This window comes from Lissotriton vulgaris, chromosome 11 (genome assembly GCF_964263255.1).
Source record: "Lissotriton vulgaris chromosome 11, aLisVul1.2, whole genome shotgun sequence".
In the NCBI taxonomy this organism is placed as follows: Eukaryota; Metazoa; Chordata; class Amphibia; order Caudata; family Salamandridae; genus Lissotriton; species Lissotriton vulgaris.
Window position 1 is genome coordinate 465,051,100 of NC_141699.1, and position 18,365 is coordinate 465,069,464.

Sequence of the window (18,365 nt, forward strand, 5' to 3'; positions counted from 1 at the left end):
GTAGGTTGGATTCGAATGGTTGTTGGACTGATTTGTCGGAACATCAAAGATGGTTGCTGCCAAATGCGTATGTGCTTCCAGTTGTTTCAATGGCGCATGGATTGGCACACATTATTTGCAAGTTGTTGGCTCCGGTATGGCAGAATGTGGGAATACCCAGATGTGCAGAGAATTTGGTCAAGAACTGTATGGTGTGTTTGATGCATAATCCTGACAAGAGAACTCCAACACCAGCTGGTCATTTTGCTCCTCCTACCTATCCGTTTGAGGCTTTGCAGCTAGATTGTATCCATATGGAAAGATGCAACAACTTAAAGTATGTGTTAGTGGTTGTTTGCTCGTTTTCTAGATGGGTAGAAGCTTACCCCCTTAAGGACAACACTGCTTTGTCAACAGCGAAAGCCTTGATCAAAGAGTTTTTTCCGAGGTTCGGTTTGCCGAGAATCATTTGGAGTGATAACGGAAGTGAGTTTGTGGGTCAAGTGATGAAGAGAGTGTGTGATGGTCTCGGAATTAGGCAGAAATTCCACGCTGCAAATCATCCCCAATCAGCTGGTTTAGTTGAGTGCTATAATGGCACTCTGAAACTTAAGTTGGCTAAAATTCAAGAGAGCACTGGTTTACAGTGGCCAGATGCTTTGCCATTAGCTCTTTTGTCCACCCGAATGACTGTGCATTCACGAATGGGTTTGAGTCCGTATGAAGTTGTGTTTGGTCGCCCGGCGAATGTTTGGGGCGTACCAAGACCGACGAGGTTTAGTGACCTCGAATACCCTGTTTTGCTTGATTACTTGCGTGAATTGACAACTAAAATGAGTGTTTTATGCCAACAGGTATATGGCTCTCTTCCACAAGCTACAGAAGATCCAGGCCACGTCTTAGAACCTGGCTCGTGGGTCTTCATTAGGAATTTCCAGCGTACGAAGAACGAGCAGCCCCGCTGGACTGGGCCCTTCCAGGTCCTGTTATCTACGAGATCTGCGGTGCGAGTACGTGGGAAACGCCACTGGATACACAGCTCCCACACGAAGAACGCACCCTTACCTTTGCCGTATGATAAGTGGGTTCAGGATGGTCTCGCAGATTCTGAAACCGAGACAATCCGGAAATTTGCAATGTTCAGTGATGCTCGTTTGATTGGGACTAGCTCAGAACTGGAGAACGATCGTCTTTTGCAAGCATCAATACCTCCTGCAGATCGATTGGACACTACTGAGCCTCATCTTTTGTTTGCTGATCAAGAGTTACCTGGAAGAAATAGATATAATTTGAGATCGAGAACTAAGGACAAATAAAAAAATTAATAAAGTTGATTTTTTTTTACTGTTTGCAGGTTAACTCTCCACCAAGGATCTACGTATTTTTGTTTTTCTGAACTGCCATCCGGTTCTTGCTGCTAGGGTCGCGGTTGCTACCAGTCTTGGGAGTGTAAGCCTGAGACACTAGGTCCTGGGTTCTGCTGGTCCGAGGCAGTCTTCCTGGGTGCAGCAGAGGCACTCTCAAGCAGAATCAACCAACCACAGCGGGCAGCAACTTTAGTTTAGGATGGATTTCTTTGAGTTGGAGAGACCTGTGCAGACACTGACTTTTAGAAAACGCATTTGCAAAATAATGTCGAAGAAATGCTTTTTGATACCATGCATACTTTTACTACTGAGTTTCGTAATTTTCATAGTTGGTTATGTAGCATTTGTTTTTAAAATTACGTCTAATTCCACTGTGCAATCTACACCTTCACCTACTGTTTCCTCTCATTCTTTCCACCCTTTGCCTGAATATGAGGTAGTCAGACGTAAAGAATTCTCCAATAATTACTTCATACAGCTTTTGCACCAGCATCAGTTAGTGATAAATACAGCGAACTGCTGGATTTGTGGTTTGATGCCTCATACAACCGATAAAGGAATTCCTTATCTGATTTTGCCCTTTAGTTTGAATGGTTCGATTCGAGCTTATAGAACCATGTTCATATATGCCCACAGTGTTGACCACTTGCGTTCACCGAGAGATAATCCGAAGAATAGTCCTATAGCTAGAGGCATAGTCGACATGATTAAAGGGACTAATGCAGTAGAGACTATTCCAAAAGATGAGAGGCAACCATATAGTGGTTGGAACGTAACTGGATATGGAGTTAGTCTGAGTATTAACCAGCGAGCGAAAAGTCCCCTACCGATCTGGATAGTGCCCCATAAGGGCTACTATTGTCTGCAGGGCAACGGTAAGAATCCGAAGGCTCAGTTAGGGAAGAGCGTTTGCGCTGAGACTTATGTGTTTCCGTCCCAGTCTTCCCCAGCGTTCTTAGCTGCTAAGGGTACTTACTTTGTTTGCTATGACAAAGCGTATACATGGTTGCCCGCCGACTTCTCGGGCACATGTTTTGTTTCCTTTCTGTTACCCCCCACTTTTACAGCTGCGGCAGATTACCACAAGACGAGAATTGCTAGAGGTGTCTTTAGCCAAGAAGACACTGCAGGACAAGAATTGGGTGATTTCTTCAAGGGTTTTCTGCCGTTCTGGGGACCTATGGCTAACAGTAGGAACATTCGTCAGCTTACGAGAGTGGTTGAGTCCACCATAGTGGAGACCGCCGGTGCCCTTGGTAACCTGACTGCTGAGCTCCAGTCGGATAGACTTATGACACTTCAGAATAGAGTTGCCCTAGACGTTATTTTGGCAGTTCGAGGGGGAGTTTGCAGATTGATTCAATCTATCTGTTGCGTTTTTATTCCTGACAATGTTCCGTCAGTCCTCCAGGCCATTTCCAAATTGCACAAGATCTCCGATTCTGTCCATCTGGACAAAGGGGATTGGTCTTTGATGGGATGGTTATGGGGATTGATATCCACTTGGGGTTGGAAGATTCTGATGGTCATTGGTATGGTCTTGGCGATCCTGTTCATGTTTTGTCTCTGTGTACAGTGTGCTCCGGCTATTTGTGGCCTTTGTGCTACTTTGTGCGTACGGAAACCTGTCCGGAGAGAAATGCATAGTAATAAGATGATGCTACAACAGCATATCGATGACTTGATGAATATAGATCCGGATTCAGATTAAAATGGGTCTGGGTTTATTGCCTATGATAGGGCAAAAGGAGGGTCTGTGGTCCCGTGGTCCCGAATTGGGTTCGATTGTTCCGAAACCCGATTTATAAAGATCGTCGGAAATGGACGATTTTGGTGTCAACAGACCGCAAAAGGCGAGTGTAACGTGTCTGAGTGTTTTCGTATGAATCAATATAGGGGAACACTCTGCATTTGAGGATTTAGTTTGAACCCTCGGGTTCCATTTTGTATGTGGCAGCAATCTTGTGTGGTTGCCCTAACATAGGCCCTATGATCGTGGCCGAACGAGTCCTTGACACGTACGCCTTAGTTGACTTCTGGTTGACCTGGCCGAACTGACTCCTCGCCTGGGGCGAATCCTGCTGAGCCAGTTTCTTGTTCAGCAGCTGGCCTGATAAAGATCAAAGAGCAGGACGTGCCCTGACTTTATGGCACACCGTTCCCACTCCTCTATCTCCTTTCCATCTGTTTCGGCCTTTCCTTTACGACATGTTCATCGATCTGGGTTGAAGGTTTTATGGTAGGTTTGTCTGGCCTGATCGAACAGGAAACTTAGCATATGTGCGATCGTTTTGGTGGGCTGGACAACGGAAAGTGGGATTAACTTTGACTGTCGTGATTCATTACTTTTTGAAATGCTACTTGTTTATTGGTTAGTTTGTATGCACCGAATGTAAATTGTGATGTTGCCAGAGGCGTAATTTTTGGCATAAAAGACCGAGTTTCGTTCATTGAAGTGGTGCAGTCTCTGTCGAACTACCCGTGTGTACTTCGTAGACCTCTGTCCCTGGTTGCAACCAATAAACTTTGGTCTTTGACGTCATCGAGAAGTATCCTGTGTCTCTGTTTGCCAAGACTGGGGAATCCGGGGTCTTTGGGTGTTGCCCTGACACTGCTGGGTTATTGTAATAGTATTGGTTCCGAGAAAACCCAGTACCTCAATATTAGCATGAGAATTATAGGTCATTTTTCAAACTGACTTATTTTTTACACATTGTCTTTCGTTTGGAAGGCAGAAATGCATCAAAAGTCAATAGGTAATAACAGTTGCTCTACAAATATGTGTTACCCTAAGTCTCCCAATAAAAATGGTACATCACTTGTGTAGGTAGGCCTAGTGCCCACAACAGGAAAGGCTCAAAACGCAACGTGGACACACTTTATTTTTACAGTGAAAAGTGACCTTTTTTTGCAAAGTGCTTAGCTGTAGTTTTTGAACCCTTTACATTTTTCAAAACTAGACACCCAGGGGAATCCAGGATGGAGTGACTTGACTGGCTCGCACCAGGTTCTGTTACCCAGAATCCCTTGCAAACTTAAACATTTGTCAAATAATACACATTTTCTTCACATTTCTGTGGTGGAAAGTTCTGGAATCTGCGTAGATCCACAAAATTCCACCTACCCCACGTTTCCCAAAGCCTTATGAGAAAAATTATACCTCACTTGTGTGGGTAGGCCTAGTGCTCGCGACAGGAAATGTCCCAAGATGCAACTTGGGCACACCACATTTCCACAGTGAAAACGGCCCCTTTTTTTATAAAGTGCCTAGCTGTCGTTTTTTAACCCTAGCTCTGCTGGCACCTAGGCAAACCTAGCAAAACTATACATTTTTGAAAACTAGACACAGTGGGAAATTCTGGATGGGGTGACTTGACTGGCTCTCACCAAGTTCTGTTACCCAGAATCCCTTGCAAACCTAAACATTTGTCAAAAAATACATATTTCCACACATTTCTGTGGTGGAAAGTTCTGGAATTTGTATGGATCCGCAAAATTCCACCCACCCCACGTTCCCTAAAGTCTTCAGAGAAAAATGGTACCTCACTTGTGCGGGTAGGCCTCATGCTCGCAACAGGAAACAGCCCAAAATGCAATGGGGAAACACCACATTTTCACAGTGAAAACGAACCCATTTCTTTTTGCAAAGTGCTTAGTGTAGTTTTTTAATCCTAGCTCTGCCGGCACCTAGGGAAACCTAGCAAACCTATACATTTTTGAAAACTAGACACCCAGGGGAATCCCGGATGAGGTGACTTAACTGGCTCTCCCCAGGTTCTGTTACCCAGAATCGATGCAGACCTAAATATTTGTCCAAAAAAACACATTTTCCTCACATTTCTGTGGTGAAAAGTTCTGGAATCTGCGTGGACCAACAAAATTCTACCTACCCGCGTTCCCCAAAGTATTCAGAAAAAAAATGGTACCTCACGGCATAAAACGCAATGTGAACACACCACACTTTCACAGTGAAAACTGACCCCTTTTTTGCAAAGTGCCTAGCTGTAGATTTTGAACTCTAGCTCTGCCGGCACCTAGGAAAACCTAGCAAACCTATATGTTTTAAAAAATTAGACACCCAGGGGAATCCAGGATGGGGTGACTTGACTGGCTCGCATCAGGTTCTAATACCCAGAATCCCTTGCAAACCTAATAAATTGCATGTCTGTGGTGGAAAGTTCTGGAATCTTTTGGATCCACAAAATATAACCCATCCAGCGCTCCCTAAAGTCTTTGAGAAAAATGGTACCTCATTTTTGTGGGTAGACCTAGTGCCTGTGACAGGAAACGGGCCAAAACGCAACGTGGACATACCATATTTTCAGAGTAAAAACGAACCCTTTTTTTGCAAAGTGCCTAGCTGTAGTTTTTGAACCCTAGCTCTGCCGGCACCGAAGGAAACCTAGCAAACCTATTTGTTTTTTAAAACTAGATATGCAGGGGAATCCAGGGTGGGGTGATTTGACTGGCTCTCACCAGGTTCTGTTACCCAGAATCCCTTGCAAACCTAAACATTTGACAAAAAATACACATTTTTCTCACATTTCTGTGGTGAAAAGTTCTGGATTCTGCGTGTTTCCACAAAATTCTACCCACCCCGCATTTCCCAAAGTATTCTGAGAAAAATGGTACCTCACGTGCATGGGTGGGTCAAGTACCCGCGACAGGCAAGAGCCCAAAACCTATTGAGGTGACATCAAAATTACCTATTGCACACCAACCGGGTTTTGCAAAGGGGGTCCCATGGGTTTTTGGCCCCGGGCTTGATGGCTATCTAGGGAAACCTACCAAATCCACACATTTCTGAAAACTAGACACCCGGGGGAGTCCATTGAGGTATGGCTTGCATGGGTCCTCCAACATTCTCCTACCCAGAATCCCCAGCTAACCTCAAATTTAGCTGAACAAAATAATTTTTTTCTCAAATTTCTGTGTGGGAAAGTACTGGAATCTGCATGGATCCACAAATTTCCTCCCTACCAGCATTCCCCCTGGTCCCCTGATAAAAATGTACCTCACTTGTATGGGTAGGCATAGTGTCTGCAACAGGTAATGGCCCAAATCATTCTGTGGAGACTTAAAAATTACCTCTAACAAAACTACCTGGTTTGGGGGGGCACCTGGGGTTTTGGCCCTGGGCTCGGCGGCCGTCTTAGGAACTACCAAACCCAAACATTTCTGAAAACTAGACACCGGGGGGAGTCCAATGAGGTATGGCTTACGTGGATCACCCAACATTTTCCTACCCAGAATGCCCTGCAAATCTCAAATTTAGCTGACAAAACTACATTTTCCACATATTTTTGTGTGGAATCACTGTGCTGGCACAAATGTCCTACCCCACAGTGTTCCCCTGAGACTCCCGAGTAAAATAATACTTCACTTGTGTGGGTGGGGCAAGGGCTTGTGACTGGGAAGAGCCCAAAACATAGGGATTAAAGGAACAGCACCGAGAATTCTAAGCTCTAAATTTTTTAAAACAAATAAGTTTTTAGCCAATTTTGCATTGGACACCCACACAAGTGAGGTATCATTTTACTCTCAGGAGAATGCTGTGGGGTCGAACATTTGTGCCGGCAGGGTGATTCCACACAAAAATATGTGGAAAATGTGTTTTTTTCAGCTAAATCTAAGGTTTGCAGGGCATTCTGGGTAGGAAAACGTTGGGGGTCCGCGCAAGCCATACCTCATTGGACTCTGCCGGGTGTCTTGTTTTTCAGAAATGTATGGGTTTGATAGGTTTCCCTAGATGGCCATCGAGCCCGGGACCAGAAACTCATGGGACCCCCCTTGCAAAACCAGGTTGGTTTGTGATAGGTAATTTTGATGTCCCCTCACTAGGTTTTGGACCCTTGCCGGCCACGGGTGTTTGACCCACCCACATGAGTGAGGTAACATTTTTATCGGAAGACCTGCGGGAACACTGGGTGGGAGGACATTTGTGACCCACACAGATTCCAGAACTTTCCCACACAGAAATGTGAGAAAAATTTTATTTTTTCCCGCTAAATTTGAGGTTTGCAGAGGATTCTGGGTAGGAGACGTTTGGGAGACCCACGCAAGACATACCTTGCTGGACTCCCCCGGGTGTCTAGGTTTCAGAAATGTATGGGTTTGGTAGGTTTCCTTAGATGGTGGTCAAGCCCAAGGCCAAAACCTCATGGGACTCTCCTTGTAAAACCAGGTTGGTTTGAGATAGGTAATTTTGATGTCGCTTCAATAGGTTTTGGGCCCTTCCCTGCCACTGGTACTTGTCCCACTCACACGAGTGAAGCACCATTTCTATTGAGATACTTGGAGAAATGCTGGGGGGAAGGAATGTGTTGTTTCTTTCTGCAGCGTGAAAATGTTGACACAATAATGCAAGGAAAATGTGACAGTCACATTTTGAGGGTTGCAGGACATTGTGGGTAAGATAACTTGTTGGTATCCACAAGAGAGGCATCACCATGTACTCCCATGTGTGTTTAGTTTACGACAATATCTACAGTTGGTAGATTTTTCTTAGATGGAATATACACCTTGGCAGAGAGACAAAAAAAACAATGATTACTGCACAGCTATCTATTCCTCAAGCACACACACATACCGATTGGATTTGGCAAGAGAGCGAGTAATGGTACAGTATATAAAATTTTATTAACAAGAGATTTCACAAAAATTAAATGCACTGTCAATAATTGAAAGGACAAAAAACGGAACCTGTGACTCGCAGCTCGTGAGCTGTAAATTCACATCAAGGCCCCATCCGCTGTACAGGCCATTCACACAACTTTCATAAGTGATACACACAAGACCATTCACACCACCAGGCATGAAACCAACACATTACAACATTCACAAAAAGGGGCCAAGGTACAATCTGGTTGAAAAAGACAGAAAAGAGGAATATTTCTGCGCAACCACCTATTCCTCAAGCACACATACATACTGGTTAGATTTGGCACGAGGGTGAGTGATGGTTCAGTATATACAGTTGTATTAACCAGAGATTTCACAAAAATGAAATGTACTGTTATTAATTGAAAGGACAAGAAACTGAACCAATGACTCACAACACATGACCTGTAAAGCCATGACAAGGCGCCAACCTCTTTACAGGCCATTCATACACCTTTCATACGTGTGACACATACAAAACCATTCACACCGCCAGCTGCGGGCCCAGCACATTATAACACTCACACCAGCGGATAGCGCCATTCAAGGGCCCATCACTTTCACAAGCCCACATTCCTGACACAGCAACCACACTAGCTCACGGATTGCGTGGATTAGCATTTGGCTAGCAGTGTGTGTAGTGATCAGCAGCAAGTCACTACTCACACGCTGCCCACCAAGCGCCAGTCCATGCACACTGCCAGCCGAGCTCCAGTCCACGCACACCGCCAGCCAAGCGCCAGTCCACACACACCGCCAGCCAAGCGCCAGTTCACACACACCACCAGCCAAGCACCAGTCCACGTACTGCACAAGCCAAGTGCCAGTCCACACACACTGCCAGCCAAGCACCAGTCCACACACACCGCCAGTCAAGCGCCAGTCAACGCACACCGCCAGCCAAGCGCCAGGCCACACACACCACCAGCCAAGCATCAGCCTACACACACCGCCATCACATTTAGGATTTTTTCATACAAAACAGAAAACACAAACAAATTACAAATAGATACAAATCTACTAACACAAAATCTGAAACTAAATACATTGCACAAATGCCAAGCTTGAAACTGAACAAAAAATATAAAACATTAGAGAACATGCAGTTCACTTTACCACTCATGGAGGCTCCCCAAAATTATTTTGCGTGTGGTACATTCTAAAACAAGCAGGCACACACAGCGTAGGGTTAGAAGGACACTCGGCGCAGTACATACAAATCTCCTTCCGCATATCTCTTCGCCAACAGACTCTACATATCCTACTGGGAAAGTCTTTGGAGGGTGTGGGAGGAATGTAATCAGAAAAGTGGTGATCTTTCAATCTAGCAACATCCTCTATCACTCCAACTCTAGAAACACTTGCCTGTTCCAATAAAACAAGGCTGCCTATTACAGACTCCTGAAAATTAGCAAAAGTCATCTTTGACTCAGGACAACAATCCTTAAATACAACAAAAGCTTTAAAGGTTGCCAAGTGGAAAAGATGGGTAGCCAACTTCTTATACCATATGTAAGCCTTACGAAGAACAATGTAAGCTTTCAACTCTCTAATCTACTCTATCAACACTACCCATGTGCCCATTATAGTCTAAAATGCACACAGGTTTGCACGCTTCAGCAGCCTGACTCCAAACAGAACAGGTGAAGTGCTTTCATCATGGATGGTAGTCAACATGTAGACATCTCTCCTGTCTGAAAACTTCACAGCTAGGAGTTCCAAGCAACGCTACGCACATCACTGCCCCCGCACAAGCTTTTAACAAACAAGTTCTTTTGGGAAACCTTTACGGTTAGAGCGGATTGTGCCACAAGCAACAGTGTCCACTTTGGCCAATTCCCTGAACAACCTCACACCAGTATAGAAGTTATCTACATATAAATGGTGACCTTTGTTAAAAAGTCCTCTACCAAGTTCCCACACAATTTCTCAGTCACTCCAAAAGTGGACAGACAACCAGGGGGGTTAATTCTGGATTCCTTACCGGTGTACACCCTGAAATTAGAGACATATCCAGTCCTACTGTCACACAGCATATACAGCTTAATTCCATAGCGTGCCCTCTTACTAAGAATATATTGCCTAAAAACCAAGCAGCCCTTGAACAAAACCAAAGAACAAGAACAAGACTTTTGTCCCTTAAAAACTGTTCAGCATACAAATTAGTCTGCTCAATAATCTCTACCAAAAAATACATCGTCCATAAACAACTGAAAAAATATATTTTCAAGCATTTTCTGAATTCACTCTACACCCTGGAAAAACAGTAAAGTCTGGCAATGTCGGCTGCACCATACCTGGAGCAACCCAGAGGTCATCACTTCCAATTGGAAGCCTTGCAGCCCCAGGCGGCAGCCCAGATGCCTCCTGCTGCACTATCGGTACATCAGTGTCATCCTCTAAAGCAGGAACTTCATCCGCACTAAGAGTAGCTTCACCCACACTGAGAGTAGCTTCATCATCCAATGATTCCATGTGGAGAGAAAACTCAGTGCCTGAATCTTCCACTCCCTCCTCTGCCTCAGATGCAGGGTCAGTCTCTGAACCATGGCCAGAGGAAGAGTCAAAAAGCATACCAACATGCTGCTGCTTACTAAGAAAGAAGGCTGCACAAACAAGTCAACAACAACCAACACTGTGCAAAATAAGAAAGTAAAAAAAAATGTGTGCCTTTATCACAAAGATCTATATACTCAAAAACTATATGATTCACTTGCAAGAGACAGCTACACTCACCAGCACCTACTCTGCAGAGAGACAGCAAAAACCAACGATATACCCACTAGAAAGAAAAAAACAAAACCAAATACTCACAAGACAACAAAATACACATCAAGCACAAATGTAAAAAGTTTTTGACACTCAAAAAACAGAAGCGAAACAAACTGCTATTATTACACCATTTGCAAAAAACACATTCATGCTGAGAAATGAAACTCATTTACATTGTACAAAATGAAGTCTCTTACCAAACACATGCAACTACACAAACAGCAGAACCACCAGTAACAAAACCGCAACCTGGAACAGTCTAAAGAGCAAAAGCCTTGAACTAAAACAAAAAGGGAGAAATAAAGCATTACAACTGCAATTCATAAGAAATAAACATTAGAACACGCTATGTCACTACCCAAATGGTCAATCTGCCAGATGGGTCTTCAAATAGGGCTCTCAGAAAAATGGGAGGTGATCTTGCCCAAGGGATCGGGTGAGGTCGTTTGCCAAGTCGATATGCCCCCCAGGTGGGGCAGAAAACAGCAGACAGAAATGTGCCCCCCTTGCTAAAGAAATAAATCCCTGGTGCCTAGTAGCGTTTTCTGACTCCTCGTCCCGCCTAGAGCACAAAGGCGGTTCTGTCATGAGCACACGCCCACCGTTGCTCTTGACGGAAATTCTCCATCATAAGCACCGTAAGGGTTAAAGACACATCCTCCTTGGAAGGGTACATGGATGCAACCTAGCCTCCGGTTGCAAGAACCCTGTACATCAAATTTGAAATAGGGACTTTGCCACTTCGAGCATTCACTGCTAAACGGTGGCCTTCCCCTTCCAGAACAGAGATGAGTTGCCCCTTTTGCCCTGAGACCAAGGAATCTTTAGACCATGCCTTATTCTTTTGCTAGTATTATCAAGTTTACAGGAGGACAAGGGTTCTACCACTGCGTTGCAAATTTGGTGTCAGGGACTACAGAACAGCAACAACAATATTAGATCTGACAGAGCCCAAACCATTGTATTTGCTGTGTCTCAATATCTATTGTACATGTGGAGACTCAGACAGAAAAGGGTTGCCTTGTTGTAACCAGACTGGGTTCATGGAACTTATATGCATATTTTGTCTGTATTACATCATTGGTTGCAAATATATGATTAGCATGCTGATTTTGTATCGAGATGTGGATTATTAGCAAAGTATGAATTTTAACTGATTCTGTAATATTCTGAAAGGTTGCTCCACGTAGGTTGCTAATTTTATATGTTTTATGGACTTTTTTTACCAACTTTTACTGAGATGATTTTAATTGTTTTATTGCACTGATGTACCATAATTTATGTGTTTTAATATGCAATTGCCAACATAAAGATACACGTTGAACTGAACAGAATTGATACTTGATCTTCTCAAAACATAGCATATTAGAAACACTCATTCCTCTGGAGCTCTGGGGAGGTGGATGCTCATGGTTTCTGGAAAGCAATGTGGTGGGGTGTGGGGTATGAGGAATGGAGTGATTGCCTGCCCCCTCACAGTCAGATTAACACTGGTACTAGTTTGATGTGATGCAGTTTGTCTTGTCAGAGGCTTCATTCTGAATTATATTTAGTGTGTGTGGGGGAGGGGGCAGATAAAGTAGACACTAAGCAAGCTGAAATGTTTTCAACAATGGGAATATGGGAATAGTGACCTGCATACCCACTTCGCAAATGTTGCAATTATTGGTGTCACAAATATATATATATATATATATATAAACATTACTATATGATTTGGAGTCCGTTATTTGTGTTGCTTTATGTTGCACTGGAAGCTCAATGTGTATAGCAGGATATAATTATGTTGAACTCACGGCACTTTTGAACAGTGGGAAAAAGGCCTGAAGCCGAAATGCGTCCTGTGTTTTGTCTCAGTGAAATAAAATAACCGATTTACAACCTCGATTGAGTGCGGTCCCTTCAATTTCTTGCCAGGTATGAAGTTTTGAGCCTGATATATATATATATATATTCTCTCCAACAGTCTTTAAAATTTCATAAACCACTCAGACACCTTCTTGTGCAAAAAATGAATAGATTTACTGGCAAAAACCACATGTTTCAGCAATTAAGCCTTGATCACGCTTTAGAAAATACTCACAGTTGCCACATTTTTAAACCATACAATCATTACAATAAACATAGGACTACCATTCAGGGGCATCCCAGATGTAAACTAATAAAGCGGCCATTTTGGAACAGTATAAACAAATCAATTACAGGATATATCCTCAATGTTATATACAAAAATCAATATATACGTATACAAGGTAACTCAGATTATTAACACATATACATATTGGTAAATGCCTTGAAAATGTTGCATGCATTCAAAAAATAAAAAAATATATATAAATCTACACCTATGCTCAGAATGCGTGCTTTATAAAACCAATAGTTTGGCATTATGGTATGCCAGTGCGAACCTGTGTATTGCATCAAGCTTAATACCCTTAAATATATGGGTTTGCAGCTCAGCGCCACTGAATAATCTATTTGAATGATTAGGTACAAAATAGAAGTTACGCCCCAGTCGGCTCCATACAGCTGATGCCATTGACACTATACAATATATAATGCACAGTGCTGACTTGTAAACAAGTGAGATTGTAGAATATCATTACAGCAATTAAGTCTTGCCCCAGTGGGCTACAAATCTCCTTGTAATGCACATTCAGCGTACTGATTAACCTCTCGCCCTAGTGGGATGGTTTTTGATAAACTGCCACATTTCCAACATCTTGGTACATATAAGCACATATATTTTCAAAATTAATCTCATATCATATGAAAGAAATGCACCCCTAAAGTCCAAAATGTCACACCGAAAGCCACGTTGATTGTAGAGGGACGCCCTAGAAAGATAAAAAGTTAAAATTACTAAAAAGCAGCTATGACACTGAAATTACTTCAAGAAAGTTCATGCTTCATATGAATGTACCACCAGTTTTCACTGGAATTCAGTCCCATAGGTACAACACTCTCAAAGTCAATTATGTATCTAGATTCGAGTTTTCTCAGAGATAATTCCCTGTTGCCTCCCCTCACCCCCAGATCCACCGCATCAATAACAACCATGCGGACTAGAGCCTCATCCTGAAAATGGTGTGAGTGAAAGTGACGGGCTACAGGATATTGCTTGTTGTTATTCCTCACTGCTCGTATGTGTTCCATCACTCGCTTTTTTGCTTGATGTTTAGTGCTGCCCACATATCACCCACTGCACGGGCAGATCAATATATACACACAATGGGTCGTATTACAGGTGAGGCTTTTCCTAATTAGAAATTCTCTTCCTGAGTTAGGTATTGTCAGTTTATCACAATCTGCACGCTTTACACTTCGTACAGCATCTGGACCCAGATTTGGCTAATGATCTTCCCTATTCCTCCTGCGTCACCTGATTGAGACCTAAATCAGTGACGTCATTTGAGATGTTATCAATGATGTCATCAGTGATGTCACTGACCATGTCATGAATGATGTAATATGTGACATCATCAGCAGTGGATTGCGGGTGCGCCAAATATAGTTAGTACAACTAACTATATAGGAGCAATTTCAATGGTTTTTTAAATGCTAATTCCTAACTATATAAGGCCTGAAACCTATGGTTTTTTAAGTGAATATATATATATATATATATATTATGCTCGTGGGGATCCTAACTATATATACCTACTGGCGACCACCAGTAGGTAATATATATATATATATATATATATATATATATATATATATATATATATATATATATATATATATATATATATATATATATATATATATATATATTACCTACTGGTGGTCGCCAGTAGGTATATATAGTTAGGACCTAGTTTCCATAGGAAATTCCGAACATTCTATTGGGAATAACTTTGGCGCCGATTGAGGGATCTGCCTGTAATTTTCCTTAAATTTGCCTCGCTGAAAGTTTCAGGGGGATTCGTCAAGCGGGGGCTGAGAAAAAAGGGGGGTCCCAAAATGTGTTTTCCCCATGTTAATTTCCATAGAGACATTCTGACAAGGCTACAGCTCGAACGGCTGAACGGAATTACACCAGATTTGGCAAAATAGTAGGGACTGGTATGCTGCAGTGCCATTTGTATGTTTGGTGTAAATCCCTCCAGTAGTTTTTGAAAAAATTGAATGTGAAATGTAGGCCAATGCAATTTTCCATAGGACCTTTAGACACGGCTAGAGCCCGAGCGGCTGAAAGGAATTACACCAAACTTGGCAAAGTGGTAGGGACTGGTATGCAGTAGTGCCTTTTTTATATTTGGTGAAAATCGCTTCAGTAGTTGTTGAGAAAATTGAATTTTCCCAAATATATATCTATATGTGGGACACCGTGAGTGCACGTAAGCTTACCGTACTCTGTACCTTCCCGAGTATGAGCTGCATGCTGATTGGCAGCCACTGTCTGTCAACACTCCAAAACAGAAATTGTTGGCAGCCATCTTGTGCCTTTGTAGACTGAGGCACAGGAAAGCAGAAAAACAAACGTGTAGAACTCAAAAAGGGGGCAGGGTAGAAGCACCCTGACCCCCTAGGCCTGCTCAGGGGGTCCCACAAGGTCCCCCAGGCCCAAAAAATTATTTTAAAAAATTCGGAAAATCGCGAGGGTGCGTGCACCGTACAGAGTACAGTAAGCTTACTGTAAGCTTACTGTACTCTGTACGGTGCGTGTACCGCCGCGATTTTCCAAAAAAAATAAATTGGGGTGCCTGGGGGGGCATTGTGGGACCCCCTGAGCAGGCCTAGGGGGTCAGGGTGCTTCTTCCCTGCCCCCCTTTGAGTGTTGTGCACCTTTGTTTCACTGCTTTCTTGTGCCTTGGTTCTACCGAGGCACAAGATGGCTGCCAACACTTCCTGGTTTGGAGTGTTGACAGACAGTGGCAGCCAATCAGCATGCCTTTCACAGGAAAGCAGCATGCTCATTGGCTGTTAACACTTCTAACCAGGAAGTGTTGGCATTCATCTTGTGCTAGGTAGACCGAGGCACAAAAGAAGCAGAAAAACAAATGTGTCGAATGCAAAAAGGGGGCAGGGTAGAAACACCCTGACCCCCTAGGGCTGCTCAGGTGATCCCACAAGGATATTAACATATTTAAACGTTATCCGCTAATAGAATTAGCATTTAAAAAACCATGCAAATTCACTGAAAAAAATCATAGGTTTCAGGCCTCATATAGTTAGGAATTAGCATATAAAAAACCTTTGAAATTCACTGAAAAAAACACAGGTTTCAGGCCTTATATAGTTAGGAATTAGCATTTAAAAAACCATTGAAATTGCTCCTATATAGGTAGTTGTACTAACTATATTTCGCGCACCCGCAATCCACTGCTGATGATGTCACATATTACATCATTCATGACATGGTCGGTGACATCACTGATGACATCACTGATGACATAATTCATGTGATAATATGATGCACCTCCTTACACTCTAATATAACCTTTGATACACCCAGTGTTAAATCCAGACTACCATTCTTGAAACCATTGACACACCAATACTAGTTACTACATACGCACTCACTGATTGCTCGGTTTACACACACATCCCCTTATTCACCCATAGAATAACTCATACATACAGTCACTCATCAATACAACACTAAAATAAATCAATCAATCATGACATTTGTATAGCGCGCTACTCACCCGGTAGGGTCTCAAGGCGCTGGGGAAAAGGGGTCCGTTACTGCTCGAAAAGCCAGGTCTTGAGTTGCTTCCTGAAGGAGAGGTGGTCCTGGGTTAGCCGAAGGTGAATGGGGAGGGAGTTCCATGTCTTGGCTGCCAGGTAGGAGAAGGATCTTCCTCCGGCGGTGGCTCTGCGGATGCGTGGAACGGCAGCGAGGGCGATGCTGGTCGACCGTAGCTGGCGGGTGGGCGTGTAGAAGGTCAGGCGGTTGTTGAGGTACTTGGGGCCCAAGTTGTGGAGAGCCTAGTGTGCGTGGGTGAGGAGTCTGAACGTGATCCTCTTGCTGACGGGGAGCCAGTGCAAGTCTCTCAGGTGGCCGGAGATGTGGCTGTGTCGGGGGATGTCCAGGACGAGTCGTGCGGAGGCGTTCTGGATGCTTTGGTGTCTTTTCTGACATTTGGCTGTGGTTCTGGCGTAGAGGGTGTTTCCGTAGTCCAGTCAGCTGGTGACGAGTGCCTGGGTGACCGTCTTCCTGGTTTCGGCGGTGATCCATCGGAAGATCTTTCTTAGCATGCACAGGGTGTTGAAGCACGAAGATGAGATGGCGTTGACTTGTCTGGTCATCGAGAGGGAGGAGTCCAGGATGAAGCCCAAGTTATGTGCGTGGTCTGTTGGCTTGGGAGTGGTGCCCAGGGCAGGGGGCCACCAGGAGTCGTCCCATGCGGAGGGCGATGATCCCAGGATGAGGACTTCTGTCTTGTCTGAGTTCAGTTTCAGGCGGCTGTTCTTCGTCCATTCGGCGACGTCTTTCATCCCTTCATGTAGGCTGGTTTTGGCGGTGGCTGGGTCGTTTGTGAGGGAGAGGATCAGCTGGCTGTCGTTGGCGTAGAAGATGATGTTGAGGTTATGTTGGTGTGCGATGGCTGTGAGGGGTCTCATGTAGACGTTGAAGAGGGTGGGGCTGAGTGATGATCCCTGTGGTACGCCGCAGATGACTTTGGTGGCCTCGGATCTGAACAGGGGAGGCGGACTCTCTGGGTTCTTAAGGCGAGGAATGAGATGATCCACTCCAGTGCCTTCTCTTGGATTCTGATGTTGCTGAGGCGCTGCACTAGGGTGCGGTGGCAGACAGTGTCGAACGCTGTGGAGAGGTCAAGGAAGATGAGGGCCGCTGTTTCCCCGTTGTTGAGCCGGGATCTGATGTCGTCAGTGGCTGCGATGAGGGCGGTCTCGGTGCTGTGGTTGGCTCAGAAGCTGGACTGCGAATGGCGAGGGATCCGTTCGTCTCGAGGAAGGCGGCAAGCTGTCTGTTGACGGTCTTCTCGATGACTTTGGCGGGAAAAGGGAGGAGTGAGATGGGGCGGAAGTTCTTGGGGTCGTAGGGGTCTGCTGTTGGTTTCTTCAGGAGGGCGCTGATCTCGGCGTGCTTCCAGCTCTCCGTGAAGGTGGCGGTGTTGAAGGAGGCAATGATGATGTCTTGGAGTTGGGGTGCGATGATGGAGTCGGCCTTGTTGAAGATGTGGTGGGGCAGGGGTCGGTTGGGCATCCGGAGTGGATGGTGTTCATCGTGCGGGTGGTATCTTCGGTGCTGACCGGGGTCCAGGCGCAAAGGGTGGTGGTGGGGGGCGTTGGCTCGGTTGTTGGGTGCGAGGTTGGTGCGCCGAAGCTGTTGTGTATTTCGGCGATCTTGCGGTGGAAGAACGAGGCAAGTGAGTCGCAGAGGTCTTGCGAGGGAGTGATGTTGTTGTTTCCGGCGCTGGGGTTGGAGAGCTCTTTGACGATGCTGAAGAGTTCCTTGCTGTTGTGGGCATTGTTGTCCAGTCGTTCTTTGAATGCTGTCTTCTTGGTGGTGCGGATCAGCTGGTGGTGTTTGCGGGTGGCGTGCTTGAGGGCAGTCATGTTGTCTGTGGTCTGGCCATTGCGCCAGGCTTTCTCAAGGGTGCGGCAGTTCTT